Source organism: Acromyrmex echinatior, chromosome 8 (assembly GCF_024713525.1).
Source record: "Acromyrmex echinatior isolate Ae372 chromosome 8, ASM2471352v2, whole genome shotgun sequence".
In the NCBI taxonomy this organism is placed as follows: Eukaryota; Metazoa; Arthropoda; class Insecta; order Hymenoptera; family Formicidae; genus Acromyrmex; species Acromyrmex echinatior.
In genome coordinates this window covers 14,765,339-14,785,629 of record NC_141859.1, presented here as the reverse complement: position 1 = coordinate 14,785,629, position 20,291 = coordinate 14,765,339, and the positions used below count along the sequence as shown (strand labels likewise).

At 31.2% G+C, this 20,291-nt stretch overlaps 2 long non-coding RNA genes across 4 annotated transcripts in view; both read right to left on the bottom strand.

The window, feature by feature from the left end:
* Positions 1-11,230, bottom strand: part of LOC105152580 (uncharacterized) — a 28,769-nt gene extending 17,539 nt beyond the window's left edge. For 2 of the 3 annotated variants that reach the window (XR_015545821.1, XR_015545822.1), the window contains exon 1: positions 1,202-11,230. This is a non-coding gene — a long non-coding RNA (uncharacterized LOC105152580). Of the gene's footprint in view, positions 1-201; positions 264-1,201 lie in introns of all 3 variants that reach the window. The other variant, XR_015545820.1, reaches the window with a different exon arrangement.
* A 1,041-nt stretch (positions 11,231-12,271) lies between these two features.
* On the bottom strand, positions 12,272-20,125 carry LOC147908871 (uncharacterized). The gene is made up of 2 exons (XR_015545954.1): positions 17,349-20,125; positions 12,272-16,380 (listed from the first exon to the last, which is right to left on the bottom strand). It is a non-coding gene; the product is annotated as an uncharacterized LOC147908871 (long non-coding RNA).
* Between the last annotated feature and the right edge of the window lie 166 nt (positions 20,126-20,291).

Here is a 20,291-nt window from a genome sequence, read left to right as displayed (position 1 = left end):
ATGATGGGAATGTTTTCGATTTGTTCATATTATATGTCCATCTCCGTTTAATAGATCATGCAATGTAAACCACAAAAAATTCAAAGTCGCGATAAATCGATAAAAGTCGAAAAATTTGTCGCGTTGTGATGTATAATGTAATATGTGACTCAAATTATATGAATAAATTTGACATTTATGCGTAATATTGTATGCGCTTACACATATTCATTCTTTATGCATAATATGGTTATCTTCTTTTTATTATATGCGCGTGCACAGACCTAAATTTAAAATAAAATTTTAATATTTGTCTTAACTTTCAGATCATATAAAATCAAGTACTCAGAGAAAATGATATCCTATACATATATTTTACACACACTTTTCCGATATTTTAAAATAATTATTTAATGGAAAAAATTAATATTTAAAGAAACTGAGTTTAAGAAAAAAAATTAAAATATTTTAAATAATTTTCAGGAGTACAACTTAAAATCAATTGTCAGATAATCAAGTGACAACATATGTAAGTATCATCATCTGTTTTATGGTTGTGGAAATTGCATTCGCAAATAAGTGTCACCAATCGCATCTCGATAAAAGAATATATGTGAATATCCTATAAAAAAATATATGTGAAAAAGTTAGTTGATCGACGTCTCTGAGCGTCTATTGCAGCGGTTTCGAAATAGTTGCGAATTATTAACGGAAGATAGGAAGTACTATAAGATGAATCAAATTGAAATCTGTATAAGAAAATCGTCCTCATATGATGAAAAAAGAAAGTCAGGGATACTTTGAGATTGAAAACGTGTGCTTGATGCTTTTAGATTGCTAAGAAAGTAACTTAATCGAAAAAACTTTTGCAACAGAAATAACAAAGGAAATATTATTTACAATAATGTGCGTGAATTAGATGTTAGAATTTAGCTAGTTAAATAACTAGCTAATAAAAGGGACAGATGGACGGCTAAAAAAAATTTATAAACCAAATCCTTTCATATTGTTAACATATAATCAAATCCTTTTTTTATTTTATTTTTTTATTTTCGTTAACATATAAGCTGAAGTAAATAAATATAAATAAACTGATGAATAATATAAGAAAAAGAAATTGATTAATCTAAAATAAGATGCATATAAAATCGAAGTTTTCCTTCAAAAAGCTTCAATCACTCGCGAAATAAAATAATATTAAGTATATACGATTATTACGTACAATTGACACATACAAATAGTTCTCATCCTCTTGCTCCTCTCTTATAGATGTAGCTATATAACCACGCTAACACTTAAAACGCGTAATTCTGAAAAAACTTTAAAGAAAACAATTATAAAAATGGCGTCACATGAAAATGAACATTCCCTATAAATTCATACGAAAATATTGCAAAAAATATATAGATATTTTTAAATTTCTAATCGTTTTATACATTTTTAGCTAAAAATCTATTGGAGAAAAAATCTTTCTGAACATTTCAACTATTGTAGTTAAAAAAACGCAAAAAGAAAAGAGATTATGATACATATCAATGATAAACATATATAATTATATGTACAAATTTGTCAGAAATAAAATAATATTATTTCGCCGAGATATAATTTGGTCGAAAATAAACTCTTTATCAATTTTTTTCATTTGAAATTGTTTTATATTATGACTGCCATTCTAGCGCTATGACGCAACGCGAAAAAGGAAAACGTAACAAATGTCGAAGAGCAAATCGCGACAAGTGTGAGAAAATGATGAGAGGATTAAACCGATAATTCGCGAAAATTAAATCGACAATTCGTACGTATAACATGAGACTGAAATGAAAGGCCATTCGTAATTGATGTTTTAATCCTTTGACTTTTACTAGCGTGATTTCAAATCGGGAGTAATGGAGAAAAAAAAACAAAGAAAAGAAAAGAAAAGAAAAGAAAAGTGTTAAAAAATAGAAAAAAGTAAGAACCATCGGTTCTTTTCTTCCCTATCTTTTTCACTGACATAACGAAGAGCTTATGAGTATATACATATACACTAGGCGATGAAGAATGGCGGATAAAGAGAAGTAGTGGGGAGAGAAAAAACATAAGAAGCGCGAGTACACTCCGCACGCGGCTAGACGCGACAGAAAATAATAGAGGCGGCGAAAGCGGCGCGAGAGTGGTGAGAGGTGACAACAAGATAAGGGGCGAAGGCATTGAACGCGTGCGAACGTTCGTTCGTTCGCTCTGAATTCAGAGCTGTGGGAAACGCGCGTGGTAATGTGTCTTGAGGAAAATAGTACGGCAAGACTACCACTCGACTACGACAAGGCGTCATAAGGTAGATAAAGTCGATGCACTTCGACGGAATGTCGTTGGACTACTGACGATCCTGAGAGAACTGTCGACTGGGACGCGGTAAACGCGGTGCGGCGCGCCGCGTCGCCGACGCCAACGCCGACACCGACGCCGATGACGACGACGACGACGACGATCCCGCGAAAATCTGATATGCGTGCGCACGAATGGCGAATCTCTCCGTTGCCGTAAAGATCCATCGGTTTACGACTGGTCCACCAGCCATGTGAAGTGAAGATCTCCGCGAAAAAAGAAAGAAGGGATTAGGTTCCTCTAGAGCATAGAAAAAGTGAATGGTACGAACGACGATAAATTTCCCTCTTTGCAACTACGTCCAAAAAACATAAAAGGAATGTGGAAGTTAAGTAAAAAGAGGATCAACGTTAGACTTATTCGTTGATATGGATCATATGAAAGATGTAACAATGGAATCAAATTCAAACTATTGGATAAATAATGTGATAATTTACTAATAATAAAATTTATATTAATAATCACTAAAAATTATCCTAATTAATAGAAAACGATTATAGAATCATTAAAATATAAATATATTTGTTTTTAAAATATCAATATTTGGACTCCTCAAATTCAAAACAATAAATTAGTATAAAGACTATATGAATCAGCGCGGTTAACAGTGCGCAAATTAATCCAGCATCCTGTTTCCCAAAAAAAAGAAACATAATTATAGGAATCACAAACAAAGCGTTTCTTTTATCACATCCAGAGTTTTCAGATTAACAAAATCAGAGTTTCCAGATTAACAAAATCTTGAACTAATAGTACGGATACTTTTGAATAATGACTATCCTATGCAATTCATCTTTGAGACGATGGCAGAAAGAATTAAATGTTTAACTAATAAGAAAACTTTGAAACAAAAATCACAGGAAACACCTGAAATCATAAATCAGACAAAATACAAGTGGCTTATCTTTCTTTATATTAAAGATGTTTCTGAACAATATAAAAACGTATTTAACAATATACAACAAAAAATACTTTTTTATAACATGAATAAATTAAACCAGTTTATTAAAGTATATAAAGATTCTCTGCCGGACTCCAATAAAATGAATAGAGTATATAAAATTGAGTGTAAGAATTGATGCATCCTACGTTGGATAAACTAGCAGGAAATTAAAAACGAGAATATCAGAACATTTTAATTATATACATAGAAGAACAACAACACATTCTGTCATCACAGACTATAGGATCATAATCATAATTTTAATTGGAATAAAATCATGATTCTAGATGCAGAAAGAATGTATATAAAGAATGTGTATGAATAAAAGACTCATTTCAAAAATGATACATATAAAAAGTCAAAAAAAATGGATTAAATTTGAAAACGGATACAGAGAGCTTACATCAAATTTATAACAATTTGGTCATTATTTATGACTTCATGTACAATGATTTAGTTAATTATTTCTGACTTTATGTATGTGCTATTTAGATGTTTATTTATATGACCTATACGTTTTAACATAATGTACATCATTTTCACTCGTCATCTAGTCAACGTTTGACGATTTTTATTTTAATTTTAATTCTATTTGTGACAATTTTATATATTTTTTAATGATTGACTTGTGGGAAAATAAAGCATAATTTTAATTATTTTTAATTCGTTTGGTTACAATAATTGGAGGTGAGTAATTGATATACTAATAGCAAAATTAATTACGCTTATTACTTCAATAATTTTTATAATAGTTAAGGTACATGTAATCCTTTCCATCGAGCTTAGGAGTTGGTTGAGTGTATTAAGGATGGGTTCTCATTCTTCCCACGATTGTGATCAGAAAAAGAAACATTGAATGTAACAATGCGGTTTGATTCGCATTGCTTCGCAAATAATTCGCAACACAAAATTATAATAATTTAGTTTCTTAATATTGTCATGAAAAGTTCACGCTGATGATGATTCAAAATTGAATCGAAACGTACGTTTTGAAATTTATTTATGTGTGATCAAGGGTTTTTATAATAAAATAATTTTAATTTAATTTGCGCATTGTTAACACCGCGCTGACTTACACAGTCTTTATTGTTTTGTATTTGTTTTTATTATCGAAAGATCATTAAGGGAATTCTAAAATTGTCTGTATCATCAATTAAATCATATAATTTGTATAACAATTGTACTTTTTTCCTCTTTTACAGATTCGAAAATCTTTTTCCAGGATTAAAGTATACTCATTAATATGTCTCTGTATAAGGTAGAGTGTTTATATCGAGAACAACAAAAAATTTCGAAGAAAATTTGAGATCTTTACAATAGAGAGATCTTAGTCTAATATAGCGATCCAAAGCTGTCACATCGTAACAATTTTTTTACTTCATATGAAAACTGTGCAATTTATACTTACGAAATAACAATCCATAGACTAATAGTTTGCACGAAGAAACAACATGGAATTCTTAAAATTAGACTTGGACATCTAATTAAAACGTTATCGTTATACGAAAACTTGTGTGATATGTGCGTGAGATATTGATATATGTAGTATATACTATATCATTGATATAATGATATATTAATGATCGTAAATTGTTTATGTGTGCATGTTATTTACAATATGACTAATCGTCTTTAGGATCCCCTTAAATTGGCGTCAATTTCTTGTTATCTTCACATTGACTCTATATTATCTCGCCTTCCACCGTGTAGTTAATTGTGTCTATTTAATTTAACTAAAAGTCCAAATTTGCTTACACAATAGTGCAACAACATAGATGAAAAAAACAATATCGAAAAAAATACGTACAACGAAATTCCCTTAAAATAACAAAAGCGAAGGAAACGACGTAATCTATGCTACAAAAATAATATTATAAATAATATAATAAACTATCGAAGATCACTGAGCTGCGGGAGAGCAGAAAGTATTTTAGATTAAGAGAAGAAAAACATGAAGGAAAACCTTTCAGATCAAAATAATATTGAAAGCAAATTATTAACTTAATTTTGGAAAAAGAAGGAATTAGCATAACTAGTTCAAAGGAGTTAATGCATTTTCGGCGATTTGGGAAGCACGCAGAAATCGTTATGTTCACATTTTTTCTTATTTAATTTTACTTGCGCTGAATTCGAAAATTGTAATCAAAATTATCCTGATATCCGAAAAATTTTTTTTTCATATTTTCAACAGAAAAAAGCAACGGTTGATTTTATCACTTTCTATGAATTTCTTTTTGCTTTCATCTTATTTTTAATAGAGGCGCTTCTCGCAGAATTTGTATATTTTGTACACATGTGCGAAAGAGAGAACACACAACAAAATAGAATACGTGATAGGAGTAGGAGTCGACTCGTACATGTAATGAAATATATATATATATATATATATATACGCGCGCGCGCGCGCGCGCGTGTGTGTGTGTGTGTGTGTGTGTGTGTAAGATGTCTCATTTTAATCAACAATCTCAAATATCTCTTAAACAGTGCATTTAAGAAAAAATGCTTTAGACAAAAGTTTTGTGACTTCGAGGGAGACATAAGATGATACCATTGACCTTGGGTGATGTTACTAAGATCAAAGTTAGGTCACTGAATTTTTTAAATGAAACTCCCATTTTTCATTACATATTCTCGTAACTTATCTTAAGAGTTTTTTAAAACACTAAAATAAAATATTTTTTCGTTAAGTGTTTTTCGAACTAAAAGTTGAAAGTTACAATCATTATCATTGGCATCAGCATTATCCAAGGTATGCAATCGATAGCTAAAACCTCTTATTTAGGATGATGATCTGGATATTATTTGTAACGCCATCCAAGGTCAAACTAATGGTACCATTTTATCTCTCCCTCGAAGTCAAAAAACTTTTGTTAAAAGCATTTTCCCCTAAAATATACTGTTTAAGAGATATTTAAGATGGTCGATTAAAATGGAACACACTGTATACATATATTTACATGTTTACATTTTACATATATATATATATATATATATAAGTTTGGGAACATAAGTTTGGGAACATCCTACGTTTTACAGGAAAGCCATTACGTGACAATGATCTAAAAATGTTTTTGGTTTAAATTCGTAAGACTTCTAAATAACGATAAACATTTATCTAGAACATCTATAAATTTGTACTTGCCGAAAATATGTTGGACAATCATTTCACAGCATCGAAGCACTCAAGATTGAATTTCATGCTTTGGTCCATTGTTTATATGTATTGTCATTTGTTTTGCAACATTGTACTTGTGTTCGTTGTATATACACAGTATACATTTAATTGTAATTTAACAGTTTCTATAAAAGTGGTAAACTATTTGAGTCACAAGTTGATTTCAGATTCTGTAAAAATTATAAAATAGCCCCGAAAAATCAGATTTCATATGAACTGCATTTTAAAATTCCATATTTTAATAGCATATTATTAAATCTTTAATTTAAAAAAGACGAAATAAAAGTACATACGTATGTACGTTATAGTCGTTATGGATAACGCATATATATGTATGTACTTTTATTTCATTTTTTTTCAATTAAATAATTATTTACAAACCTGTAAAACGTAGGGTGTATATATATATATATATATATACACAGTACCCTCCATAAGTTTGGGAACACCCTACGTTTTATATATATAGGTATATGTAAAATGTAAATATGTAACTGTACAAATGTAAATAAAAAAATATAAAGTAATTTATATTTAGATCCTATTAATCCAATAATAATATTCCGCTTCATAAACGCTCTACAATAATAGCCTTCATTACAAAATCTTATTTATTCTATATTGCAAGTAAAAGTTACGATTCTAATAATAATTGATTTTTATAAAAACAAAGAGAAATTCGCAGATGTAGTTCAAGAAAGCGATAAAATTAATATTGCATTCTTCTGTTTAAGACGTGAAAAAAAAATTTCCCGGATACCAGAACAATTTTATATAACTGCGATTTTAGAATTTAGCAAGTAAAATTGAGTAAGAAAAAATGTGAACACAATGATTTCTGCATGCTCCCCAAATCGCCTAAAATGCACCAACTCCTTTCCGTATATTTCTCGTACTCGCCTTCCTTTTAATGTTTCCATTATCTCAAATCTGTACATATATGTATAAAGTTTTTATTTTCTCCAAAAGAGAAAAACTATTCACACAATCTGGCAATTTTATTTGAAAAAAGTTTCCAATTTTTAATCGCTTATAACTTAAAAAATATTCTAGCTATTTCATTCTCATTTTAATAAAAAAAAGAAAAAAGAAAAAAAAGAAAAAAAAGTATTAATATGAAATTGGTATAAATTTATTGTCAAAATTAAGATCGTTTATTGTAACGAGACATCACAGAATCAAAATTATCATAACTATCTTGTGTTGCAGAAGACGGAGCTCATATAGCGATATAACGAAAATGCTTTTACGAAAGCTCTGCTTCGCATATATCAATACAATCGCGTATTTCAACATAATTTAATTTTGCGCGAGCATTTATTCGTCGCTCAGCGGACGGATTTCAGAGCATGATTCTCTCTCACAACGAGCGAAGACTTGAAGCGTTAAAAGCTGCAGGATAGGAAGAAATACAGAGAGGGTGACAGCCACGGACCCTAGATATTAATACGTATACGGTGTCGGTTCACTTTGTCGAGCAACGACGTGTAAGATCGACTCTGCCGGAGAGATACGTTCTCCGCGCCGTACCGCTGATACTTTGTCCTCGTTGCAAGGTGAAATGCTAACTAAAGGGGATGTTTTAATGGCAAAGATAATAATATGCCTGGTCGCGATGGCTATTCCTAGACTGGCAGAGATATTCGCATGAAAGCAATACACGCCATTTGCTATCTAGTTACGATAAATTGATTCAAACAAGAGGTGTTGCGATCGTAACTTTGCCAATTAATTTCAGAAGATCACGAGAAAAATACGTTTACGACATAAACATATATTAAAGTACGTACATTCAATTAGAAATATCTGATAAAAAGTCATAATTGGTTAATATTGTATCGAATATTCTTTTTATTTTTTCCAATATTTGATAATATTAAAATAAAGTAGTACGAAAAGGCAATACTACTAGAAATTTAATTGAAAAGCTTGTTTTATTTAGATGTGATTATTATGATTATGATATTTTTAAAATCTAATGGTAGGTAAGTGTGTTATAAATATTAAAAATTATATTAAATATTTATCGATTATAAAGAAAACAAAATTTAATTTTCACATAGAGAAATCTTTCAATTCTCTGATAATAGATATAGGTCTCATAGTGTGCCTTAATAATTGTGGATGATAGCGACAATGATCAAATCGTGATGAATAAATCCATCAAATGTAAAAAAAACGAAGGATTATTTCGTGTTCATGTTTGTTTTATGTAATAAAATAATATTTCATCCACACATCTCGAAGCGCGTGATATCAACACTCTCACTAGACCATCTATATTATATGCAAGATCGATATTTAAAGGATTTCTCGGTGTATTTAAATATAAACGTACTTTCGTTGCTTTTGTTGCTACAAAATTCAGCAAACTATCGTACGCCCCATAAATATGACTCTGAAAAAGGCTCTGAGATCGATTATGTCCCTAAATATAAAAACTGTATGTAGGTATACACGCATGTATAAAAAGCTGCTGTCTGCGCGAGCGAAGTAGCTAGAAGCTATCTATTGCACGCAACGTATAGTTCATATACTTTTTTACGCGATGTACGTATATTTTAACGATGAAATATATGTGTGCGTGCGCGTGTTTAGTTCAGAACTGCTGTGACAACTACAAATCTTTAGATCGAGGTGCCGAGGCTCGTCGCTCAGTGCGATTGACTCACGATCTGTAAATCCGAGTTCGATCCCACCTGCGCCCCGCATATGCGATTTTTCGCGGTCGTCCTTCGGATTCGATATTAGGTCGGGTTCACACCTTGACAAAAAAAATGGAAAGCGGGAAAGCGGAAGCCAATCGAAACTCGCGGAAAGACAGAAGCAGGCAAGCGAAATGTACCGCCTACTACTACTGCGAGTTCCGATTGGCTTCCGCTTTTCCACTTTTCCATAAAGGTGTGAACCCAACCTTATGTCGGCTGCAGATCACCGCGATGTTCGTCGCATGCGACACGCGATATCAAATGAACGTATAACTTTAGAATGAGAACATCGGTAAAACTGTATGCTCATTGGATATCGCGCGCAACAAATATTGCGCTAGTCTACAGTCGGCATTAAACTAAGTTCTCTTGAGTGTTTACAAATTTTGAGGCTGGATTGTTCCATCTTTCGGTAAACTTCAGCTCACTGTCTTACTCTCTTATGTCTACTTTCTTATGTTTTAGGGTGCCGTTCCATAGAGCGGAAATTAATAACGGAACGGAACTCGCGGAATCAACACGATGAATCACAGTCGTTCCGCTATTTTCGCTATAATTTCACCGTTAGTATTTGCAGAATGAACGAAAGTTACACATAACTTCAATATTTTATGCTCTGTTGATGTATTATATATTACAGTCATTGTCCATATAATGCGATTGTTTACATACTGTTATTTGTCTTCTTCATTAATATGGACACAGTAGCAGAATGTTAATGATTCGATGATTACAGTAAATATGAATGTAGATATTAATCAGCAGCCTACGATTCCGTTTATTTTCTTTCTACAATATTATGTCCCATTGAGTGGTAAACGCGGAAGAGCGAAATCAAGTTTCTGCCAACCATGAGATAGTTTTACGATTATGTTAAAAATATTTTACTGTTATAGAAGTTCTAGTGTTTACCAGTTTGTTATATACATTATTATATTTTCATTAAAATATTATTTTTATTATTTCAATTATTATAAATAACATAAAAAATATGATTTTATATTATTCCGCGAGTTCCGCTTCCGCTCAATGGGACATAAAGAATTTAGGAAAAGCATACGAAAGAAAACGGAGTGACTGTGATTCGTGTTGATTCCGCGAGTTCCGTTCCGTTGCCAATTTCCGCTCTATAGGACGGCATCCTTACTCTTTTACTCTTTTGTTGTCCAATAAGTAAATTACCACATAGTTTACTTAAAGATGGAACAACCGGTCCTACAGACCGTACCGGTCCTAAGAAAATTCCATTACTATGAATTCTAAAACATAAGCGAGCCTCTGTCCCCGAAGAAGCAGACTTCCAATTTGAGCTCCGGAGTCAAAACGCAAAGCCATCGACGCAAAAAAACATCTGAGTGATGCTTATCAACACTTTACAGTCCCCGAAATCTTATCCATATTGAATTTTTTGCATCGATAGCTTTGTGTTTTGACTCTGGAACTCAAATTGGACAGGCCTGCTCTAAAGCTTACTGATACGCATGATACTGTGATCCTGTAGGGATCCGAAATCTATACAGGGAATTGAAAAAAAGAAAAGAAAAATCTTTAGATCAAGTTATAATGAAGATTATAGATAACTCGTTGTCAAAAGAACAAATATAAAATTGCGTCGGAAATATTAACAAATTTTGGATGTTCCGACCGAATTTATGTCCAAAAAACATTTCTTTACATATATTGCGATGACGTCAGAAACGTACACTGCCCAGATACACGTATCACGTTGCATACCCTAATTATTCGATCCACGATGTATTTTCGGTTCATCGAATTTCAAAGGATTTCTTTTCGTCGTACTTTAGCCCTCCGACATGCTAAACTTGACTGGAAATTATGTGAATTTACGCAAAATGGCGTAAATGTAAATATTTCGCAATACAATAAAGCATAATATAAGAAAAACGTATATACAAGTGACGTGTTCTCTATTATTTCCGGCTAGCATACTTATGCCGCGGCGTACTTTTAAGCTTTCTACGACGATATATGAGCTCTCTCTAATCAAAATGCGGAGAATTTACGGAACTCGAAGTGAAGCAGCAGGCACTTGTCAGTGTCAGAATAATAAACTTGTATATCACTGCAGGAGATTACCATCTTTCAATTTATATTAGGATTACGATGCGTGAAGCAACATACAAAAAAAAAAATATATATATATATATATATATATATATATATACAGAGTGTCCCGAAAGTTTTTACTAATCACTTTTATGTAGATAGAGCTAAACTGAGTTGAAAAGTCCTTTACCATTTTACAATATTCGCAATAATTAACAAGATATTAATTACCAAAAATTGCCAAATATTGGTCTTATATAATTTTTTATTCAAATACTATCAACTTTACAAAAAAATTGCAAGAGACAAAAATCATTTATTATAATTTAAAAAAAATTTTTTTATTGTAGTTCTAAAGTACTCTTAAAGCCGTTCAATTTTTACTCTGGAAAATTTTTTCTATCTCTTATAATTTCGATAATATTCGCTTCAAAAGAAAAAAAAACGATTTTTTCGAAAAGGTGCTCCCTCTAAATCTCAAAATAAGCACAAATAAAAAAATATGGATTTAATATTTTTTCATGCTCTGCAACATATCCAAAGCTCATTAAAATCGATGAGGATCAGTTCCTTTGTTAATAAGTAGCACGAGAGAGTTCCGAGTAGCTCATAAAATCCAAATTACTAATGAAGAAGCTGAATGATTATTATATATCTTTAGAATATAGAACAGATTAGCCTCCGAGAACTGTAAATACTCAAGAACTAAATTGAAAACTTTAAACGCGTTTTTCTCGAAATCTGTATTTACATTTTCTTCAATTTTGTATACACGTTTGCAAAAAAATATTTGACTAATCGACTTTTTATAGGGCTCGTTAATTAGTTAATAATCAATCATCTTCGATGAACTTTTAAAAAATTTAATAAAAATCATCATTAATAATTTTTTTGCATAAAGAAACGGCTGCTACAATTATATATAAAATCGTAACTTTTTTTAAGTCGCACCAAATTTTAATTTATATATACATTTTTTAATTTTTTTTTTAAGTTTATCTAGGATGAAACTATAACATATTTCTTAATTTTTTGTTTCCGGCAAAAATTATAACCGCTAGAATGTATAAAATCATAACATCATGGCAAAACACCAAACTAAATGTTTATATTTTTATTATTTATAATATCTATTTTTCCATATAAAAATTGATATATACTCTACGATAGTTATATTAAAACGTACAATAAGTTTTAAAATAATAAATATTAATGTTCCGTTTGAAAAATCACTTTTTCGGTCTCCTAATGTAGGAGACTCCTTTAAGAAACAAAGAATAAGTTTAGGCCGATATTCATAATTCGTTCTTATTTTAATATCATCTATAAATATTGGCCTTAGACATGTCACAGTTATAAAAGATCAGATAAAAACGGATTAAACAAATCTGAGATGTTTTGACAAAGTAAAATAGAAGCGAGCACAACAGAATTAGTAAAATTACATACTGATGACAGTTTATTATCAAACACCAAGACTATTCGCCATAATCGATAAATATTTCAGTTTTCTAACAAAAAAGGTGACAAATAACACAAGAATGATTTGAGGTTGCGGGTCATTTATAGCACAGAGAAAAAGAAGGGGGGAAGAGAGAGAGAGAGAGAGAGAGAGAGAGAGAGAAGAGAGAGAAAGGGCAAGAAAGCAATCGAACGCCATAAGAATCGTTCATTATTCTCTCTATTATATTGAGAATTCCTGCAAATCGATTAACAAATACCTCTCAACGTAGTTCTCGATCTTTCATAACCCGTTCATCCTTACGAGCACCTTCATATGAGGTACCTCTTTCTTCTTTCCGCCCCCCCCCCTCTCTCTCTCTCTCTCTCTCTCTCTCTCTCTTCTTTCTTTTATTTCAGATTCTCCGCCTCCGTTCGGCATTTTGTGCCGAGATATTAGAGTTTAAACGAACGCCTCGAAGAACGCCTCCATTGGTATTCCTAATGGCGAGAAAGGATGTCAGGTTAACATCGTTTAAAAGCACAGGCCGTCGCCCATTAATGCGCCCGATAGTTCTCCAGAAAATCTCATCACAGTTCTATTTTTGATCTCATAAACGACGATATCGAACAGCACTCTGTAATTGTTGTTCGGTATGAAACAAGTTTCGCATCAGCGAACAAATATAACGCAACGCAGCGTACAAACGTATTTTCAGAATCAATTGCTTTAAAATACGCAAAAATTCATTTCGCGCAGTAGTTGAATAATAGAATTTTCCCGTTTTCATATTATTATTATGATATCGTATATAATTTTATTAAACAACACAGATTTCATGCAAATATAAAATATTCTAACAAATTAATGAATAAATTGCTGGTTAAGAATTTATACACCGAGTTCATAATAATTAGTATTAATTAATACAATTTTCGTTACATAAAATTACAAGTAATATTAATCCAAAGTTTAATTGTAACTTTTATTTATATACAATTTTTGTCACAGTAATTTAATTTTTATAAATTAAAGAAATGTAATTATTTTTATAGTCATAAAAAAAGATATATTTTTTAAAACTTACAAAAAGAAGAGCATAAAACCACAGCACAAGATATTGTTTGTGATATTTTAATATATCATTACATTAATAAAACATTTTTTAAACGTTTCGGCCACAATCTGGCCATCTTCAGTAAAATCACAAATATTCGTAAAACGCAGAATTACATATATCTGACATTAAATTCAACCGTCGTGTAATATAACTATGTACAAACATTCTTTCATCTTGTGAAGGTGCAACAATGTTGCAGCGCCAATTGTCATATTGCAAATAATGTAGAACAAAAATTTCCAGATTCTGTTTTACAGAAAATATAATGATATATTAAATATCACAAACAATATCTTGTGCTGTGATTTTATGCTCTTCTTTTTGTAAGTTTTAGTTTATAAACCACGTTCGTTTTAATTATATATTTTTATATTTTTTAATATTCTTAAATACACGCCAAATATTTCATATACAGATAAAGAGGACTAAATTGAATCGGAAAGTCCTTTACCATTTTACAATTTTCATAATAGTTAATGAGATATTAATTACTTAAAAATTGCCAAATATTGATCTTCAATAATTTTTTCTTAAATACTATCAACTTTACAGAAAAACGGCAAGAAACAAAAATTGTTTATTTTCTTCTTGTAGAGCTCTAAAAATTTTTTCAGAATTTTTTATCAACTTTTTAATTACTTTTTGTATTTTCTTATTGGCGACTATTTTTACCAACATGAGAAAATGCGATATTAAAAAATTCTGAAAATATTCTCAGAATTTTGAAGAAGAAAATAAATAATTTTTGTTTTTCTGTAAAGTTGATAGTACTTGAATAAAAAATTATTAAAAATTAATATTTGGCAGTATTTAGTAATTAATATCTTGTTAAATATTGTGAAAATTGCAAAATGATAGCGGACTTTTTGACTCAGTTTAGTCCGCTCTACCTACGCACGAAATATTTGGCTGACACCTTGTAGATATATAAAATGTGTAATGTATTATATATGTGTGCGCATTACACATTTCAAAAAAAGAATAATAATTAATTAAATTGAAGATATTTCGAGCTTATAAGTACATAAAAATTCCTATCTATATTCCTTATCTCCTCAATTATATATATATTCAATTATCCACTGGAAATTTTCAATATCCAATAGGCTTTATTTAAGAAACATAGAATCGAATGCAAGTAACGTAATATGTATGACTTAAGTGGATAAATAAATTTGTTATTATCTAAAATTGTAGTAACTTCCCCATGTGAATGAGTTACATTTCTGTTAGCGATGTTCTAACGTTAATCGAATCGCGAGCTAATCTCGCCGGCAAGTAAACCGATGAACGGAATCGACGAAGGTAAATGGTCAGTGGAAGTTAGTTACAAGGTAAACCTTGCTACAACACTTAATTGCCGTCATAACTCGAGACAACTTAACTCTCGCCGCGGGGATATAATCATTAACTCTAGATCAAACTCAAACGAGAATAAATCTCATTTTCGATCAACGAATATTTTTTCCAAATAATCTATTCTTTTGAAAATATCTTTTAAAAAGAGACCCATTTTTCCGCATTTTTTTAAGTTTTATTTCATTGGATAATAACTAAAAGAGATGACATGACAGAGCTTAATAAATAGATTAGATTCTCTATAAATGATAAATAAATGAAGCAGAGAGCAAATTCGATAAAAAGCTAAATAGTATACAGATGTGATAGCATTCCATTTATTATATTTAATAAGTAATAATTAGTACATACGCGGAAAAACGTTTGACATTATTCTTTTATATAGGCAGCAAATGTATAAACATTGTACTTTATTTCATATTAATAATTTGGAGTTCCGAGCGTTACGTGTTTCTACACATCATAAAATTCTTAAAAATAAAATTAAAAATAAGTTAAATAAACAATAAAACGTTTTTTAGTATCTGAATAATTGTAAAATAACAGGCACAAAACAATGATATTAGCTTCCATCAAATTCCTTTCAATTTCGAAACTAAGCTCATTAACGTCACAGGCTTTAATCGGCTTTTAATTATCTCATCGAAAAATATAATACAATTTGTATATAGCTTGTATGTCTCTTAAAAGAGATTTTTGTCGGAAAATCTGGTTATTTCCTTTTTCTGAGAAAAGCTCGAGTAAGTATTTGAGAAGGAGAAACGAAAGTACAAATTACCATGCACTCGTTTCCTCCTTCAAAGTTTCAAACATCGCGATCGAGATGTCGCCGATGAGAAGAAAGTAAAAATAAATATCAAAAACAAAATAAAAATATTTGATAAATATAAAAATATTTACTCACCAGCTGCCGCACCGACACTGCCGCCTGGCCAAATCCGCCAACTGTTCCATCGGCGCCAACTCCTAGGCGATTTCTGGCACCGATTAATCTCCTCCATTCGTTCACTCACACGATTCAGATACAAATACTCGGAGAAAGAAACACGTGATTAATTACGTTCGCGCACAGCGCTTCTGTCATGTAACGCAAAAGTCTGAGAGACGAATGCCGAGAAGACTCACTTTTATTGTTTTTTACGATGCAATGATATGTTTTACTCAATGTTTTATACCTTTTAGATGCTCTACCTTATCGTGTATGATCACGTATATGTTTCATTTCTAATGAGAGTTTTATATATATATATATATATATAATTTTAAAATAATTATAAAATAATTATAAAATAATTATGTGCGAATTACTGGTGCAGTTTAACGAAATAATGCATTTTTATATGTGGTTTCTTTCGGAATACAAGATTCTTGAAAATTTAAATAATTTATAATACTCATATACAAAAATAAGTTTCAAAATATAATTAAAATAAGCTATATAGAAAAACTATATAAAAATACTCATTTTTTATAGATGAAGCAGTCAAATTTAATGGAATCTAGTCTACTACATTCGACGTGCGGAACATGAGATTAGAAGCTTAAACAAAGTGTTTATTTGTTTTCTGTAATAGCAATAGGAATACTCGATTTGCTGTATATCTATATTGTCGATCAACAACATATAGATATCGCGGGAAATAATGCTAGAAACATAAACCTATATATGTAAAGTATGTAAACATATAAGCTCAGTATGCACAATATTCGCGATATGCGAAAATGCGATTGAATAATAAATGCATATACTAATTACTGCAGACAATCGTTTCACCCGACGCCGCGACGCGCAACTCTTCATAATCGTTGATAATTATTATTAACGCGTCATAATACATCATTCATTTCTGATAATAAAGAAAAAACACAACAAATTCAAATTTAACTCCGAAGTTCGAACTATAAAATGGCGGACTCTCTTCTTCGCGCGCGCTTTGCGCGACTTGCGCGTCGTACTTGACACAGTTAAGCCAATCGTGTACATCGAAAATCAAATAGCCAAAAGCCAACGACTTAATCACACATGATTACTCGCACATAGTAAATAATGCGTTGTATTATTGTCATCGTATAATAACAATATTCTTAAATATATATTTTCTACAACATATGCATAAATATTGTTAATCTTGCGAAAATTGTTTATCGCTTAACGATTATTATATAATGCGTAATGCCACCAAATCCTATACCTCGTGATACATTATATTTAGTCTTTTCAAAGTGTAATTGAAACAATCATGAAAATTGCTTTGCACTTGATACGATCGACAATGATTGATTGCAGAGACGATAAATTTGATCGCGCGCCGCATTACTCGACACTTTTGCGACTAATTCAACACACACAGGTCACTGTTGACGGATAAAAATTGCACGGAACGCGGAGCGACATCGCCGCGCGACGACAAACCAGACAAACCGATGTGATGCGACGCTACGCGATACAACGCAACGCGACGCACGGCGCCGTGACAGTCAAAGATGGCGGTTTCGCGCGACAGCATGCGCGCTGAACTTGACGTAGCGTTACAAAGCGCTCGATCTACATTCTCGAGCCTTGTAAATATCGAAAAAAGCATGCTATTTAAGATGGCCTCAAACAAAGACCGATGACGTACACTTCTCTTCTTCGATAGAGAGTATTTTATAGATGGACGTGCAAGAATCTAGAGAGCGTCGCAACACGCGATTCGCTGTATGATAAACTGATTAACTATTCTCCGAAATAAAACGCAGGAGAATCATTTTGAAGAAAAGAGATTAATCGGAACACTAAGCTCCCTGAAAAACACTTAGAATCTATCTTATCCATTCTGTCGAGCTGCCGAGTTCTTTTGTTTCCGCCAGCAACTAGGTCCATTTGTCGAAATTACGTCCATTCGACAAAGCATGAAAGAGAAAAGTAGGCTACCAACGACGGGTCTCATGAAATTTCATCCAAGTTTCCTATTTTATGTGAACCGACAGAAAAAGAAAGAGACTCTATCACATCAACTAATGTTCTCTCAACTTTAAATTTTCTAATAAAAAGACAAAGAAGTTTTTATCGCGTTCTAGATATACGCTAATAACATCTAATCTTTATGTGCTTATATCAATTGTCAGGAGCATATGTACCTTCTGATATGGCGTTTTATACTAAGATTTTGTCGTAAAATTCGATAAATATTTCCACAAAACATTTTATTATGATGCTAAAATTGTAAAAGTTGCATTGCGATGTCACATTTGTAAATGACCATTATAATAATATACTGCTGAATATTTCTTATCAAAAGACGAAACGATTTTTTCTCTATCGATTTGTAATAGAAATTTGTATTTTTTTCAACTTTGAAAATTTTATAATTACTTTGAGATAAATAATAATCAAATTAAATAATTTTAATAAAATAAAATCGTGAGTAAAAATTAATTTTGTTTGTCATTTATTTTTGTTCATATAATAAATAACATATTATGTCGATTAAGCGCATATATTTTGTTCATAATCACTCTTATAATCAGAAAACTTGTATTCTTTTAAAACTTAGATCTAGAAAATAAAAATCGGAGCGTAAGAATTTAGAAGAGTGTGACAGAAGCATAAACAAAACTTCCAGCAAGTGCAAATTAGAACAGCAGTAAAAAAACCGTTTTAAGAGATAAACGCTTCTCTTACATTTCGATCCCTAACAATTTCGTTTACACTTCTGCCATTCTCCTTTTATATCCGATTTACGCTCCAATCTTTATTTTCGTCATGGTTTAGCTATATATGTGCTCTTAAAGCTTGTTCAAGTACTTAATTCCCTAATGAATTGAGTCCGTTCTCGAAATTACTACTGGTTTATGCAGCAAGAACTTGTCAAAGAAAGAACGTACGATGATGAGAATTTTCTAAGCTTTTTTCCATTTAGCAGGTTTAGGAAATTCAAATTATCTCTATTTTAAATGGTTCCGCATAATTAAGATTCTCTTCTGCGATGAAACGTGAAAGAAATTAGTCTACGTTGTTGAAACATAGCTCTATAACAATAATTCTCGTAAAAACATTTCACAAATACATGGCGGATCCAAAATGAAAAAAGAATTTTTTACATATATAATTTAAACATATATAATTTTTTATATAATATACAATAGCATAATCATCTCAAAGCGACATAAAAGAAATATTTCTCGCCTAGCAAATTTTTAAAAAAATTACAAAAAAAAATTATCCTTTGTTTTTGAATTATCGTTCCTCGCATCAATAACATTCAATCACTCTTCAATCACTCTTTCATTAATTCTTCGGATACTGTATGTATATATGGCATATATTTTTAACTGACGATAAAGCAATGAATAATTTATATTGCGGTGTATTTGTAGAATGTTGAATAATCTGAAAAACTATGGCGAAATCTTACGGAATGGAATAAAATAAATGGTGATTGTGAACTATAGGGAATCCAGCTCCGATGACCTTAACCTTGACATATGTCGTCAAGATCATGACCCTGAATGAATTCCAACAAATTTTACCTCGTTATTCATAAAGTTATTAATAAAAAAAATTTAACAAGTAATGTCTTATTTCTATCATATACAATCAAAAATTATCCTACACCCTTCCTTGTCTAGGAGCGTTCGACTTTTCACGTGAAAGAAGTTTGCCCCATATTTCCCCTCGCCTAGAAACACGCGATTTTCCACTCGAAACAAGGTTTACCCATGGAAGGGATAACATGGTGTGTACAATTGAACAGTGTCTCTGCCTTCTCCGTTTATGAATTGTTTATAAGGAGGAAGGGCTACTAACTGTGAAACGCTAAACATGGAACGGAATTTATAGTTTTTATTTTAAAACTGTCTTAAGATGCTAATATAGTCTTCAGGGTGACTTATGACATCTTAAGACTGCATTTAAGACAGTCTTAAGTGCAAGAATCGATTATGAATACCGACATTGTTTGTTTCGCGTCATGAAATTGGTACAGAATCTTTCCTTGTTTAACACACTTCATGTTTCTCTTTCTATAAAAAGAGAACCTAAGATGCATTATAAACAAGGAAAGATTCAGTACCAATTTCACGACGAAGCAAGCCGGTATTCATACTCGATTCTTACATTTAAGACAGTCTTAAGATGTCGTAAGTCAATCCGA